We start from the raw sequence: 16,264 nt of genomic DNA on the forward strand, positions 1-16,264 counted from the left end.
GTCTTGATTCCAGCTTGTGTTTCTTCCAGCCCAGCGTTTCTCATGATGTACTCTGCATAGAAGTTAAATAAGCAGGGTGACTATATACAGCCTTGACGTACTATAACCACCTGTAAGATACCTGAAAAAAGCATTCAAGGTCTTTATGAAATCAAGAAAAGGGGGGAAAAGAAAACCCATCTCCTCACTTAAATACCAATATCACTCAAGTAAAAACAGCCAGTATAGTGGAAAGGAAAAGTTAAAAGGGCAGAATCATATGAGGAAGAAAGAAAACTAGCCATGGTATTATGCCTACCAGCTACAATAATGACAAAACCACATACCACAACATGGCTAATTCAAGAACCATAGCTTTATTAATCATTGACTAAATTGGACTGCCATTGAGTTGATCAAATTAAAGCCAGAACAAATCAAATCTACTTCAGTCTTACTGATTAAACCGTTTTAAGTAGGGTTTTGATGCAAAGTCAGAAAGATACCTGAAACAAAAGCTGGATTAAGCTGTCCTTTAACCATGATATCTAAGGGTGTTTGGAATAGTTCTTGGCTGGTAAGTAGCTATTTTCTTTAGAGCACCTCAATGCTCTGTGTGTGTGTGTGTGTGTGTGTGCACGTGCACGTGCACTAAGTCACTTTAGTCATGTCTAACTCTTTGCGACCCTGTGGATTGTAGCCCATCAGGTTCCTCTGTCCTCTGTCCATGGGATTCTCCAGGCAAGAATACTGCAGTGGATTGCTATGCCTTCCTCCAGGGCATCTTCCTGACCCAGGGATCAAACCGGTGTCTCTGACGTCTCCTGCATTGGCAGGTGGGTTCTTAACACTAGGGCCACTCTGTGGGTCACTTTAATCCACTGTCATATGGCCACAGGTTTTCAGTCCTGGCAAATATGCTTACAAGGTATTGGTTGATCTTTTTGACCGAGTAAGTGTAGGGAGCTCAAGCAATCTATCTTCTTTATTGAGCAGCTGGCAAAAAGTGTAGTATGCTTGTTCCAATAATTACAAATTAGGGCTGGAAGATGCTAAGCAAACATTTCAAATGTGGTTTTAAAAAATTGTATTGTTATTATTTAAATATTTATTTATTTGGCTGTGCTGGTTCTTAATTGTGGCACATGGGATCTTCAATCTTAGTTGCAGTGTGGGGGATCTAGTTCCCCAATCAGGGATCAAACCTGGGCCCCTTATATTAGGAATGAAGAGTCTTAGCCACTAGCCCACCAGGGGAGCCCCTGCTAAGCAAACATTTTTTTCTTCTCTCTTTGCTCTGTCATTTACTCCTCTTCTCTATACTATACTGCTTTATTGAAAATTACTATTAGTTTAATTTCCATATATTATTTAGGGGAAAAAGTTAAACTGATATTTGAGGTTTAAACATCTTCTGAAAGTAAGTTAATCATAAATGACATTCTATGAAATGTTCTTCATACTCAGGCTGATACCTGAGCTCATTCATTTACCAGCAAAGGAGAGAGATTTATAAGCCAAACTTTAGCTGGTGTCCAAGTTTAGGAAAGATAAATAAAACTGAAGCTCCTCTGCATACCAGTTTTATTCTCTGATCACCAGAACTGGGACTCTGAACCACCGGACAAATCCCAAAGCATCAGCTACCTAGAGCAGAACTGAGCAGCTCTTTGAGAGCTGGATGCCCCAAATTTCATCCAAAATAAGCTCATTTGGTACATTCTTTCCATATTTTAGAAGAACCTGAAGGACCGTCCTGCTTTCTGCCTCTGCTTTTACTGCATTCTTTTGTCTAGTTGCTCACCTCTGAACCTCTGATCCTGTCTCCTTATCTGGGGCACCTCTACATCACACCCCCAGATCATGCCCAGCTATGTTCACACAGCACTAAATTCATAATTAGGAGATGGCTTACAAGGTTTAATAACAGTATTACCAGTTCACAGTGAATCCTTAGCATATATCTATTTTGCAAACACAATTGAGAATACAGTCACACTCCGCATTTTCACAACCTTAAAAGGGTAAAAACTGACTGTCTTGTGTGTGTTACTTGCTCAGTTGTGTCCAACTCTGACCAAGCCCATGGACTGTATAGCCCACCAGGCTCCTCTGTCCATGGAATTTTCCAGGCAAGAATACTGGAAGGAGTGGCTATTTCTTTCTCCAGGATATCTTCCCAACCCAGGGACTGAACCCAGGCAGGTTCTTTATCATCTAAGCCACCAGGGAAACTTGAAAACTAGCTTACCACTTTAATTCTATTAAGTCAAAAGTAAGATTTAATTAAAAAAAATAAAAAATATGTTACAGGTTTCTTAACATTCAACTTGAAAAAAAATGAAGAGTCTTTACTACATTACAGAATACATGTAGTCACAACAGAAGCTAATTTATTCCCAGATGCTGGATCCTAGGATACCACTTTGTAGAAAAGAAGATCTTAATTCTGGGGGCCAAGACTTGCTTGAAATTACAACATAAAAAGGCTAGATAAGCCAAGAGAAATGCAGAAATACTCAGGTGGTGAAATAATGCCAGAGAGTATTGGTTTACTGCCCACCCAGTGGTCTCACAAGGCCAGTGTCCTGCCTGCACAGGGACAGATCTGGACACTGTAGTCCCTATTGTTGTCACAGCTCAACCTTTTTTTAACCTCCTGTCTAAGTTTTCCTTTTCTGTTCCTCTCAAACATGAGTGTTTTCTCCTCCTCACATTTTGAATTTTGCTCACTGCATTCTGATGCTTCCAGTTTTAAATATCACAAATCTTTATAAATTTCCATCATTGTTGTTTTGAGTTTACATTTTAAAAAACTATCCAGGAGTTTGAACGTGTTCCAGCAAATCATTTGTTAGTAAAGATCTTATTTTCCATGAAATAAAAGCCCTCAAAGGCATTAGTATCTCTGATCATAGAAATAAACCTATGAGCTAAGCACACAACTGGTCATTTTAATAAATGACTAAATTACTGTAGCCTGCCAGGCTCCTATGTCCATGGAATTCTCAAGGCAAGAATACTGGAATGGGTAGCCATTCGCTTCTCCAGGGGATCTTCCTGACCCAAGGAATGAACCTGGACCTCCTGCATTGCAGGCAGATTCTTCACCATCTGAGCCACCTGGGAAGCCCAAGGTTAATGAAAGCCATGGACTTATTTCAGGCCTTTATCTCAGACTGTGATTAACTCTTGGGTAACAATTGGAGAAGGCGATGGCAACCCACGCCAGTACTCTTGCCTGGAAAATCCCATGGACGGAGGAGCCTGGTGGGCTGCAGTCCATGGGGTTGCTAAGAGTCAGATACAAATGAGCGTCTTCACTTTCACTTTTCACTTTCATGCATTGGAGAAGGAAATAGCAACCCACTCCAGTGTTCTTACCTGGAGAATCCCAGGGACAGGGGAGCCTGGTGGGCTGCCATCTATGGGGTCGCACAGAGTCGGACACGACGGAAGTGACTTAGCAGCAGCATCAACAGCAACAATTGGCCAGACGGTTACTGTCATGACTGAGAGGTTATCATGGTAGAGTTACACTATGGCCAAGATCACACTGTTTCTATACCTGACTTTCTAGGACTTTAAGTTCATTAGCATTTAAACAATATAGTTTTGCTCTTCAACATATCAGACCAAAGAAACAATATGCTGATTTGCAACACAATACCAAGAAACTATGCACAAAGTTAAGTCGAATAAAACTACAGGTTCTGAGGAAGAACTATAGGTTCTGTCCAAGGTGTGTCTCTTGGGTCATCTAGTCTACAGCTCGCTGTGAAATATAAGATCGTGTGGATCATATACATCAGGCTCCAAAGTGAATTTATTAATGTCCTCCAGCTATTCAGACATCAGGAGAGAGGAAAGAAAATCCATGCATATGAATACAAAGTGGTTTTGATGGTTTTTTACACCAAAGCCTGGAATCTACAAACAGACATAGTCATGGAGGGACAGAAAGACTCCCAGGAGGTTTTGCTCTGCTTGTGTTCATTTTATAAATAAACACTACAGAAACTCTTTTTCACTTCAATCAATTCCTTTCCTTTGGAGGAGGTACAGATCTTTACTAATATAATCTTTGTTTACCAGCTGCTCTATCCATTTTGCAAATTTAACCCTGTTGAAATATAATGCCAGGGAGAAAAATATTGAGGAAATTTCTGTACTCAGTTAATAGTCAGTATTTTCTTGAAACCAGTATAGAAGTCATCATCTATAAAAGCTAGGGAAAGATACAAAAATAAAATTATCAGACCATCAGTCAAAGCTACCAGAAAGCTCGGTAATTGTCCTATTAGAAGTGACAAGACAAGGTAATAATACCAGAGCAGAAAACAGGCTCTGCTCTGGAAAACAGAAGGGGAGTTTCTATCTTCTCAATCCTGAAATCTTGCTCTGTCTTCCTTTCTTTGGTTTACAGGCAAGCGTCACTGTGCCTGTAAGACTGTGCCAGTGAGAATTATGCTATAATCGTCTATCTATAGATTCAAGGGATAATTAAAATATGAGTAAGAGTTTATCTTTGTTATGAGTAAGGCCTTATTTTTCTAGCTCTCACATTGATGAAAAGCAGTGCCTGGCAGAGAAAAATCCTACTTACTCTAGTAATAAGATGAAACATTAGGGAATCATCAATATTCCACCATTTCTCACCTACAAAATTGGAAATTTTCAACCCAATAGGTGAAAGAAATTTTTCTACAAATCTTTGTTTTAAAAAAACAGACTTTTCTAAATGCTGATATGAAAATCTTCCCTCACTCTGAGAACTCTCAAATGCTTTTCCAAAACCTGACTTCCCTATAGTCTGTCCATCTGGTGGTGGACACTCTAAGTGGTCATCAGGATATCGTTTGTGAATGGTGTGGATTTTGGGCACACCTTTCTTTTCTAGCATGTTACAAGAATGTTGTCATAAATAGTTCAGAACTTCCAAAACAAAACCAAAAGGTCATGTGCCTTGTGTGCTTTGAATTGAATGGAGCAGCTTGTCAGGGATTCTCACATCAAAACTTATTTGCCAACTCTACAAATCTGGAAGAGGAAAAGGAAAACTGAAAGGGAAGAAAGTTTGAAATATGTACAGTACTTATAATATTATGTATATATTAAAATAGACACAATATTATAACAGAGGTATAGTATAAACCTCTCAGATGGACTTGAATGACTGGAGAAGATGCAGTATTGGTATAAAGCAGAATCAGAAGCACTGATTGTAATCTCTGTATGTATAGTGCTCATTTGGTGGTAGTAACATAACTGAAGTTAATCATGTTAAGAAGGGTCTATGTGTTTTAATATATAGATTTATTATGATTACTATCAGGTATGGCAAGGCAAACAGATGTGGAGATCACTGCTCTTGAAAAGTTAGCTTGTTACACTTACAAGTCACAAGAAATGAAGACATCGCCATGTAATGGTGGGGGGTGGGTACCACCCAGGGAAGCACCAGGATCAGACAGGAGGTAGAGGGAAGGGGAAAGTAGGGGGACACACCTTTACTGTGATTTCCACAGGGAGGAACAGGAAGACAGCATCAGCAGGTTTAAGATTGGCCAGTTTGAGTAATTTCAGTGGGTTCCAGGCCATAGGGACTGTCCCCAGTCACCTAGTACCTGGTCCTAAGGTGATTAGAGCAGATGGATAATGACTGGGTGTGTGAAAGTCCATTGAAGAGGTTGTTAGGGAGGTGGGCTCTGGATTGATCGGTTTGCCATCCAAAAGTTTTCTGATGAGCAAGTTGTTTACCACCTCTAGGAGCTGGCTAATTCTGAAGAGGGTAGCCCCGTTAGACTGGAAAGGCCCCAGATGTCAAAGCATGAGAACACAAAAAATAAGAGACATGGTTAATCCTTTACATCATCTAACAGACTCCCTAGGTGTCAAGTCATAGGTTTCTATTACAGCTCAGTCAGTTATTATCTGTGTGATGTTACAAGGTCACTTTTCTAGTCTTTAGTTCTTCCATTGGTAATTTAAAGATGGTTTGACTACATAAATCTTAAATATATTAGGTGCATATTTAGCATTCTTTGAGTTATGATCACATGACAAAGGGGCTTCCCAGGTAGCACAGTGGTCAAGCATCAGCCTGCCAATTCAGGAGATGCAAGAAACATGGCTTTGATCCCTGGGTCGGGAAGATCTCCCAGAGTATGAAATGGCAACCCACTTCAGTAGTCTTGCTTGGGAAATCCCACAGATAGAGGAGCCTGGCATGCTGCAGTCCGTGGGGTCGCAAAGAGACAGGACTGAGTGACTGAGCACCCAGCACCCCACATGACAAAAGGAGATGTGTTATCACATTTAACAGGATGACTCTTATTCAGGGCAAGAATTTGGTAAATTCAGTTTGATATAGGAAAATTAGGTTTGAATGCACCTATTATTTTAGGCAATCTCTAAAATAGACAAGTCGTTACCGCAACATGCAGTCTAAAAAGCTGCAACTTAAAAGCTAGAATGCTTGCTTATGCTTCAAGGCTCCTTCTAACTACATTGAACTTGGCTTCTGGAATCTGTAAGCACTGCCAAGTCCAGGACTCCAGGAGAACTATTTCATTTTTACTGACTGATGACATAAGTAGCAACTGTATTTTATCTTCCTCATATTCACCTTTCATATAGCAACAAGGATACGGAGAGCACACTATATAGCTGGTAGACAATAAAATTATGCATAACTTGGTAACCAGCCCACTAATAAAGTGCCTTAAAGTAAAATACCAATATAGACTTGACATTGTAAGATGAAAACTGTAATGTTGCTCTCAACCATATGGGAAAATACCAGCCTATTTCTGTAGCATACCTGAAGTGACATATTTCTTCAAACTGCGTTGGTGCCTCTATCATGCTAAGCTGGGGATATGATCCTTATGAAACATATACACACCTGATATTTCTAATTTATAAATAGTCATCCTTTACCTTTCCTACTCCTAAATAGAAAGCCCTCTGATTAGACATTATTCAACATATTTATGCTTTGGTTGCTGTTCAGTTGCATAGTCGTGTCTGACTCTATATAAGCGCATTTTTGAAACAGAAAGATTCCAGTGGTATGTGCGCTTGTGTGTGAACATGCTTGTGTGTGTGTTTCTGGGATGAGGGGATCAGGTCTATACAGTATGATCATATCTTTGTAAAACTAAACAGATATATTTAAAGGTATGGAAAATATATATATAGTCAATTGTAAGCAGATTTCATCCTCCAGTGATGAAATTGTAGTGATTTTAATTTTCTTCTTTGTACATTTTGGATTTTATGAATTATTTGCAATGAACATGCATATATTCCTTTACAATGGGGGAAAATTAAGTTACTTCTATTTTGAAAAATAAATATTCCCACATCTTTACATAATTTTTGTGAATATATAATGATCACTCATTTAGATTTATAGATTCACCATACAGGTTTTTCCCCAATTTTTAGGACCCTCAGTTTCTAATTACTAAAATCTTGGCGTATTATATAGATATGGAGCCTGGCAATCTACAGTCCATAGAGCCGCAGAGTCAGACATGACTAAGCCATTGAGCACACAGCATCAGTTCAGTTCAGTGGCTCAGTCACTTCCGACTCTTTGTGACCCCATGAATCGCAGCACGCCAGGCCTCCCTGTCCATCACCAACTCCCGGAGTTCACTCAGACTCACGTCCATCGAGTCAGTGATGCCATCCATCCATCTCATCCTCGGTCATCCCCTTCTCCTCCTGCCCCCAATCCCTCCCAGCATCAGAGTCTTTTCCAATGAGTCAACTCTTTGCATGAGGTGGCCAAAGTACTGGAGTTTCAGCTTTAGCATCATTCCTTCCAAAGAACACCCAGGGCTGATCTCCTTTAGAAGGGACTGGTTGGATCTCCTTGCAGTCCAAGGGATTATCAAGAGTCTTCTCCAACCCCATAGTTCAAAAGCATCAATTCTTCGGCACTCAGCCTTCTTCACAGTCCAACTCTCACATCCATACATGACCACAGGAAAAACCATAGCCTTGACTAGATGGATCTTTAGTCAGCAAAGTGATGTCTCTGCTTTTGAATATGCTATCTACGTTGGTCATAACTTTTCTTCCAAGGAGTAAGTGTCTTTTAATTTCATGGCTGCAATCACCATCTGCAGTGATTTTGGAGCCCCCCAAAATAAAGTCTGACACTGTTTCCACTCTTTCCCCTTCTATTTCCCATGAAGTGATGGGACCAGGTGCCATGATCTTCATTTTCTCAATGTTGAGCTTTAAGCCAACTTTTTCATTCTCCTCTTTCACTTTCATCAAGAGGCTTTTTAGTTCCTCTTCACTTTCTGCTGTAAGGGTGGTGTTATCTGCATATCTGAGGTTATTGATATTTCTCCCAGCAATCTTGATTCCAGCTTGTGTCTCTTCCAGCCCAGCATTTCTCATGATGTACTCTGCATAGAAGTTAAATAAGCAGGGTGACAATATACAGCCTTGACGTACTCCTTTTCCTATTTGGAAACAAGCTGTTGTTCCATGCCCAGTTCTAACTGTTGCTTCCTGACCTGCATACAGATTTCTCAAGAGGCAGGTCAGATGGTCTGGTATTCCCATCTCTTTCAGAATTTTCCACAATTTCTTGTGATCCACACAGTCAAAGGATTTGGCATAGTCAATAAAGCAGAAATAGATGTTTTTCTGGAACTCTCTTGCTTTTTCCGTGATCCAGAGGATGTTGGCAGTTTGATCTCTGGTTCATCTGCCTTTTCTAAAGCCAGCTTGAACATCAGGAAGTTCACAGTTCACGTATTCCTGAAGCCTGGGTTGGAGAATATTGAGCATTACTTTACTAGCATGTGAGATGAGTGCAATTGTGCTGTAGTTTGAGCATTCTTTGGCATTGCCTCCAGGGGCAGTGGCCGAGAGGATCCACCCCGCATTGAGGTCAGGGGCGGTGGCCGGGAGGAGCAACCCCACATCCAAGAAGCGGTGGGTACACAGGCACAGGAGGGCCTAGAGGAGCTATTCCAGGTTGAAGGTCAGGAAGGGCGGCGGTGAGGACATACCCCTTGTCCAAGGTAAGGAGCAGCAGCTGAGCTTTGCTGGAGCAGCCGTGAAGAGATACTCCATGCCCAAGGTAAGAGAAACCCAAGTAAGATGGTAGGTGTTGCAAGAGGGCATCAGAGGGCAGACACACTGACACCACACTCACAGAAAACTAGTCAATCCAATCACACTAGGACCACAGCCTTGTCTAACTCAATGAAACCAAGCCATGCCCATGTGGCCACCCAAGATGGGCAGGTCATGGTGGAGAGGTCTGACAGAATGTGGTCCACTGGAGAAGGGAATGGCAAACCACTTCAGTATTCTTGCCTTGAGAACCCCATGAACAGTATGAAAAGGCAAAATGATAGGATACCAAAAGAGGAACTCCCCAGGTCAGTAGGTGCCCAATATGCTACTGGAGATCAGTGGAGAAATAACTCCAGAAAGAATGAAGGGATGGAGCCAAAGCAAAAAACAATACCCAGCTGTGGATGTGACTGGTGATAGAAGCAAGGTCTGATGCTGTAAAGAGCAATATTGCATAGGAACCTGGAATGTCAGGTCCATGAATCATGGCAAATTGGAAGTGGTCAAACAAGAGACGGCAAGAGTGAATGTCGACATTCTAAAATCAGTGAACTAAAATGGACTGGAATGGGTGAATTTAACTCAGATGACCATTATATCTACTACTGTGGGCAGGAATCCCTCAGAAGAAATGGAGTAGCCATCATGGTCAACAAAAGAGTCCGAAATGCAGTACTTGGATGCAATCTCAAAAACAACAGAATGATCTCTGTTCGTTTCCAAGGTAAACCATTCAATATCACAGTAATCCAAGTCTATGCCCCAACCTATAACGCTGAAGAAGCTGAATGGTTCTGTGAAGACCTACAAGACCGTTTAGAACTAACATCCAAAAAAGAGCACACAGCATATACAAGGCAATAAAACCAGCCACCTATGGTGGAGACTGTAAGTAAAGATTGCTTCCGATCATAACTCAGTAAAGCCACCCTCTGTTCTAAAGGCCACAAGAGTTAAACTAAAGGGAGAGCATTTTAGTATTCAAAAGAATTAAAATAGTTCATCAGCGACTGCCAAGATCTCAGTCCAAAAAATTTCTCGGCCTTCAGAGAAATTGAGGTTCTCAGGGTTCACTGTGTAGGCAACTGAGTATGACAGTTCCGTTTTAAAGGTTTCCTTGCTTGATGAGAGTTTCATAGTCATGAAACCATGGTCCCAAGAACATTCCTCTTACCAAGTAGTTTTACATAAGGAGCAATTGTTTTGCAGCCACAGACTGTGCCAGGGTAACAGCCAGGTTTTCTGCAGAAGCTAGGTTCACAAACAGAGGAAACTGGCAATAAGCGCGTGGCAGTGTGTGTGTTCCGTGGCTCAGTCCTCACCGACTCCTTGCGACCCCATGGACTGCAGCCTGCCAGGCTCCTCTGTCCATGGAATTTTCCAGGCAAGAATATTGGAGTGGCTTGCCGTTTCCTTCTCCAGGGGATCTTCCTGACCCAGGGATCCAGCCCACGTTTCTTGCATCTCCTGCATTGGCAGGCAGATTCTTTACCACTGGCTCCACCTGCGAAGCCCAACACGTAGGTAAAGCAGCACAAATTTATGACTACGTTTTCAAAAGCAGCTTAAGGTTGCTTCTGTGATAACAAGTCAATAACAGCTTTAAATAGAAATACTAGAAATTCTAAGGTGAGACTAGAGTACAGACTAATCATTTTAGGTGTCTTTTAAATAAACCTCCTGCTCAAAGCAATGGAGAAGCTCCCATGATTCTGATATCAAAGGGGTAAAATAACTCTGAGCTTGATGCTTTGATTTCCATTCCTTGAGTGAAAAGTGAAAGTGTTAGTTGCTCAGTCATTTGATGACAGACTCTTTGCAACCCCATGAACTGTAGCCAGCCAGGCTCCTTTGTCCATGAAATTCTCCAGACAAGAATACTGGAGTGGGCTGCCATTTCCTTCTCCAGTGAATCTCCCTGACCCAGGGATTGAATCTGGGTCTCCTGCATTGAAGGAGGATTCTTTACTGTCTGAGCCACCAGAGAAGCCCAGTCTTCTAAGCCCTAGAATATTAAGATGGTATGTAAAATCTGAAAAGTCAGAAGGAAGACCAGACCGATCTCCTCAATAGGTAATGAAAGCAGCAGTCACTCTTGATGTTGTCTTGCTCATTCCTGTTTGTTATCTATGTCAGACTTTGTGGTTCTCACTTATTTCCATGAGTAACTACAAGAGAGACTAATTTAAACTGGGTGAAACTTTTGCAAGGAGCCATATTAAAAATTATCATGGTCTTTATAGAAGCACTAATTGAGTTATTGTCATTGCCTACAACACAGGAAACTCCCAAAGTCTGTACTTTAACTGTTAATCATGTCAGTAACAGATATCACAGATATTTTATTGAATATGCTAAGGCTGAAATTATTTTCATTAATTAATTACACTTTGAAACCATCAGGTAAAACTTCATGCTGAGAGCTAAAACACTGTCAAATACACTAATCCCCGCCATTTTCCGTTAAGTGAATATTATTGAAGTGAAGTGAAGTTGCTCAGTCGTGTCCGACTCTTTGCGACCCCATGTACTATAGCCCACCAGGCTCCTCCATCCATGGGATTCTCCAGGCAAGAGTACTGGAGTGGGTTGCCATTTCCTTCTCCAGGGGATCTTCCCGACCCAGGGATCGAACCCATGTCTCCCGAACCCAGGCAGACGCTTTACCGTCTGAGCCACCAGGGAAGTCAGCATATTATTAGCCCTGTTCAAAGGTCAGTTGATCTGAAAAGCCATAAAGGACTGTCATTTGATAGACAGAGTCAAGGCTACAATGCAGACGTAATGATTTATAGACCACGGTGCTAAGTTTTATCCAGTCAGTATTTTTATATGTTCTAAGATTAAAGGTCATATATCTTCCCTTTGATATGTCAACGATAGCATGATTTTGCCAGATGGAATGAGAAGTAATTGACTGGTGTTGATAATTAAACTCTAAGTATCCACCAATAAATTTATGATCAATTTATGATGTGGAATGTAAGTGTGGTACAAGATCATTACCTGCCAAGTAATACTGTAAATGCTTTCTTTGGAATTGTTTGGATAATACAATGGCTGACCAGATTAAATAAAATACCTGAAAAGATTGATAACAAATGCAAAGGAAAGATCTACTTTTAACTTTAACTTCTTATGAAAAATTTTAAACCAAAGAGCATGATGAATCCTCATGCTCTCAGGTCTCTGATTTAAAAGTCATCAACTCGTGGTCAGCTCTGTTTCATCTCTCCCCTTCCCTGTACTGGAAGATAGTACATACATATTCCTAAAAACTAAGGACTATTTTATATACAGTGCCATAATGCCATTGTAATATCTAAAAATGAAGTAACAATACTTCAATATCATTAAATATCTTGAAAGTTTCACATTTCCAATTGCTTAATAATTTTTAAAAAGTTTTCCGGTTTTTTTTTTTTTTTTGAACTGGAATCCAATAAGACTCACCTCACAATTAATTGCTTTATCTAAGTTGCTGTTAATTTATCAGATACCGCTCTACTTTTCTTCATTCTCTTTGAAACTTAATTGTTGAAGAAACTATGGCATCTGTCCTGTTGTCTGAATATTATTATTGTATCCACTGGTGGCGTTTAACATGTTCCTTTATAAACTCCATAGTTCTAAAATTGGCAGTTAGATCTAAAAGCTTGAGCAGAATCAGGGTCAACTTTTTCTAGACTACTTCACAGATGTGGTAACATTCTTCCAGGAGGAACACAAAATGTCCAATATTATCCTTTTTTACTATGTTAAGTCATTGACGATTATTAATTAAGTTGAATAATTTATTAGAATTTGTATAATGATGATTTTTCACTTCTACCATTTTTTTTTCATTTTTTAAGCTGGAATTCCTTTATAAAAAGGATATCTCCTCTATTAATACTTGGCTAAAGAATGATACACAGTTGGTAAGAAAGATGGGATAAATAATTTATTTCTTCCTTTATTGACTAGTTTATTTACCAGCTTACCTTAATTGTCACAAGTTAAGTCTTTGTTTTTTAAGTATGAAAACTTACTGTAAAGGGTCTTATACTGGTGAGCACATTTATGGCAAAAAGTTGGCTTTTTGTAAAAAGCCAATGTATGAAGTTGTCACCTTGTATACTGTATACTTTATCCTCCTCACTAAATGTGTTTCAAATTAATAAAATATTACCAAAGAGAAAATAGAGAGATGTATCAGGTGTGATAGGTAGACCTTTTCTTTAGTAAAAGATTGCTAGAGTCTAACAGAACCTGCAATAAAACTAAAGGCATATTTTACTGGAGGCTTAAATGTTGACAAGGCAGAAAATGACTTACCCACCCATGACAGGAATACCAATTTCTTATGTGGTTATCTTTTCTTCCAGTATCACTGAGATATAACAGACATACAGCACTGTATGAGTTTAAGGCAGAAAGCATGATGATTTAACTTACATACATCATCAAGGGTTTCCCTGGTGGCTCAGACCATAAAGAATCCGCCTACAATGCAGGAGACCCGAGTTTGATCCCTGGGTCAGGAAGATCCCCTGGAGTTGGTAATGGCAACCCACTTCAGTATTCTTGCCTAGGAAATCCTATGGACAGAGGAGCCTGGCAGGTTACAGTCCAACGGGTTGCAGAGTTGGACACAAGTTAGCGACTAAACCATCACCACATAGTCGAATGATTATCACAGTAAGTTTAGTGAACATCCATTGTCTAATATAGACACAAAATTTTAAAACAGAAAAAAAAAATTTTTTCCTTGAGATGAGAATGCTTAGGACTTGCTCTTTTAACAGCTCATAAGTAACAGACAGCATTGTTAGTTATATTTAGCATGTTGTACATTACATCCCTAGTACTTATTTATCTTATAACTGGGAGTTTGTAACTTTTGACTGCCTTCATCCAATTCCTCCTCCCCTCTGCCTCTGGTAATCACAAATCTGATCTTTTCTATGAGTTTGTTTGCTTACTTGTTTTTGGAGTATTATAATTGACCTACAACACTATGTTAGTTTCTGTTACATAACATATTGATTCATTATTTATGTACATTTCAAAATAATCACGACGGTAATCTAGTTATTATCTGTGACTGTACTTTGTTCCCCACACAGTACATTTCGTACTCATAACTCATCATTTTGCAACTGGGAGTTTTTATCTCTTAATCTCCCTGTAATATTTCTTTCCTTCACCTCCTTCACATTATATATGTGTATATATATATATATATATATATATATATATGTATACACACACACCATCTCTTTATTCATTCATGGACACTTGGATTCCAGCCATATCTAGGTATTGTAAATAAAGTTATAATGGAAATAGGGGTGCATGTGTTTTCTAATCAGTGGTTTTGTTTTCTTTGGATAAATGATCAGGAATGGAACTGCAGGATCATACAGCAGTTATGTTTTTAATTTTTTGAAGACTATCCACACTTTCTCCATAGTTGCTGCATCAGTTTACATCCCCACCAATAGGGCCCAAGAGTTTCCTTTTTCCACATCCTCAACAACTCTTGCTATTTGTTGTCTTTTTGATAACAGTCATTCTAACAGGTCTGCAGTGACAGTTCAGTGTGAGTTTGATTTCCATTTCCCTGATGATTAATGGATCTAACAGAAGCAGAAGATATTAAGAAGAGGTGGCAAGAATACACAGAAGAACTGTAAAAAAAAAAAAAAAAAGATCTTCATGACCCAGATGATCACAATGGTGTGATCACTCACCTAGAGCCAGACATCCTGGAATGTGAAGTCAAGTGGGCCTTAGGAAGCATCACTATGAACAAAGCTAGCGGAGGTGATTCCAGTTGAGGTATTTCAAATCCTAAAAGATGATGCTATGAAAGTGCTGTGCTCAATATGCCAGCAAATTTGGAAAACTCAGCAGTGGCCACAGGACTGGAAAAGGTCAGTTTTCCATCCAATCCCAAGGAAAGGCAATGCCAAAGAATGCTCAAACTACCGCACAATTGTACTCATCTCACACGATAGCAAAGTCATGCTCAAAATTCTCCAAGCTTGGCTTCAGCAGTATGTGAACTATGAACTTCCAGATATTCAAGCTGGTTTTAGAAAAGGCAGAGGAACCAGTGATCAAACTGCCAACATCTGCTGGATCATGGAAAAAGCAAGAGAGTTCAAAAAAAACATATATGTCTGCTTTATTGACTATGCGAAAGCCTTTGACTGCATGGATCACAAGAAACTGTGGAAAATTCTTGAAGAGATGGGAATACCAGACCACCTGACCTGCCTCTTGAGAAACCTGTATGCAGGTCAGGAAGCAACAGTTAGAACTGGACATGGAACAACAGACTGGTTCCAAATTGGGAAAGGAGTACATCAAGGCTATATATTGTCACCCTGCTTATATAACTTATATGCAGAGTACATCAGGAAAAACACTGGGCTGGAAGAAGCACAACCGAATCAAGATTTCCGGGGGAAATATCAATAACCTCAGATATGCAGAAGACACCACCCTTATGGCAGAAAGTGAAGAAGAACTAAAGAGCCTCTTGATGAAAGTGAAAGAAGAGAGTGAAAAAAGTTGACTTAAAGCTCAACATTTACAAAACGAAGATCTTGGCATTTGGTCCCATCACTTCATGGCAAATAGATGGGGAAACAGTGAAAACAGTGGCTGACTTTATTTTTCTGGGCTCCCAAATCACTGCAGATGGTGACTGCAGCCATGAAATTAAAAGACGCTTACTCCTTGGAAGGAAAGTTATGACCAACCTAGACAGCGTATTAAAAAGCAGAGATATTACTTTGCCCACAAAAATCCATCTAGTCAAGTCTATGGTTTTTCCAGTAGTCATGTATGGATGTGAGAGTTGGACCATAGAGAAAGCTGAGCGCAGAAGAATTGATGGTTTTGAACTGTAGTGTTGGAGAATACTTTTGAGAGTCCCTTGGACTGCAAGGAGATCCAACCAGTCAATCCTAAAGGAGATCTGTCCTGAATATTCACTGAAAGGACTGATGTTGAAGCTGAAACTCCAGTACTTTGGCCATCTGATGCGAAGAGCTGACTCATTTGCAAAGACCCTGATGCTGGGAAAGACTGAGGTGGTAAGAGAAGGGGCCAACAGAGGATGAGATGCCTGTATGGCATGGACATGAGTTTGAGTAAACTCCAGGAGTTGGTGATGGACAGA

The 16,264-nt window shown here is 40.0% G+C and overlaps 1 long non-coding RNA gene across 1 annotated transcript in view; it reads left to right on the forward strand.

Moving 5' to 3' along the window:
• Positions 1-382: 382 nt before the first annotated feature.
• LOC138438898 (uncharacterized) overlaps positions 383-16,264 on the forward strand; it is a 49,587-nt gene continuing 33,705 nt past the window's right edge. Inside the window, exons 1-2 of the long non-coding RNA XR_011256497.1 lie at positions 383-556; positions 680-815. This is a non-coding gene — a long non-coding RNA (uncharacterized lncRNA). The remainder of the gene's footprint in view (positions 557-679; positions 816-16,264) is intronic.

This window comes from Ovis canadensis, chromosome 4, assembly GCF_042477335.2.
Source record: "Ovis canadensis isolate MfBH-ARS-UI-01 breed Bighorn chromosome 4, ARS-UI_OviCan_v2, whole genome shotgun sequence".
Classification (NCBI taxonomy): Eukaryota; Metazoa; Chordata; class Mammalia; order Artiodactyla; family Bovidae; genus Ovis; species Ovis canadensis.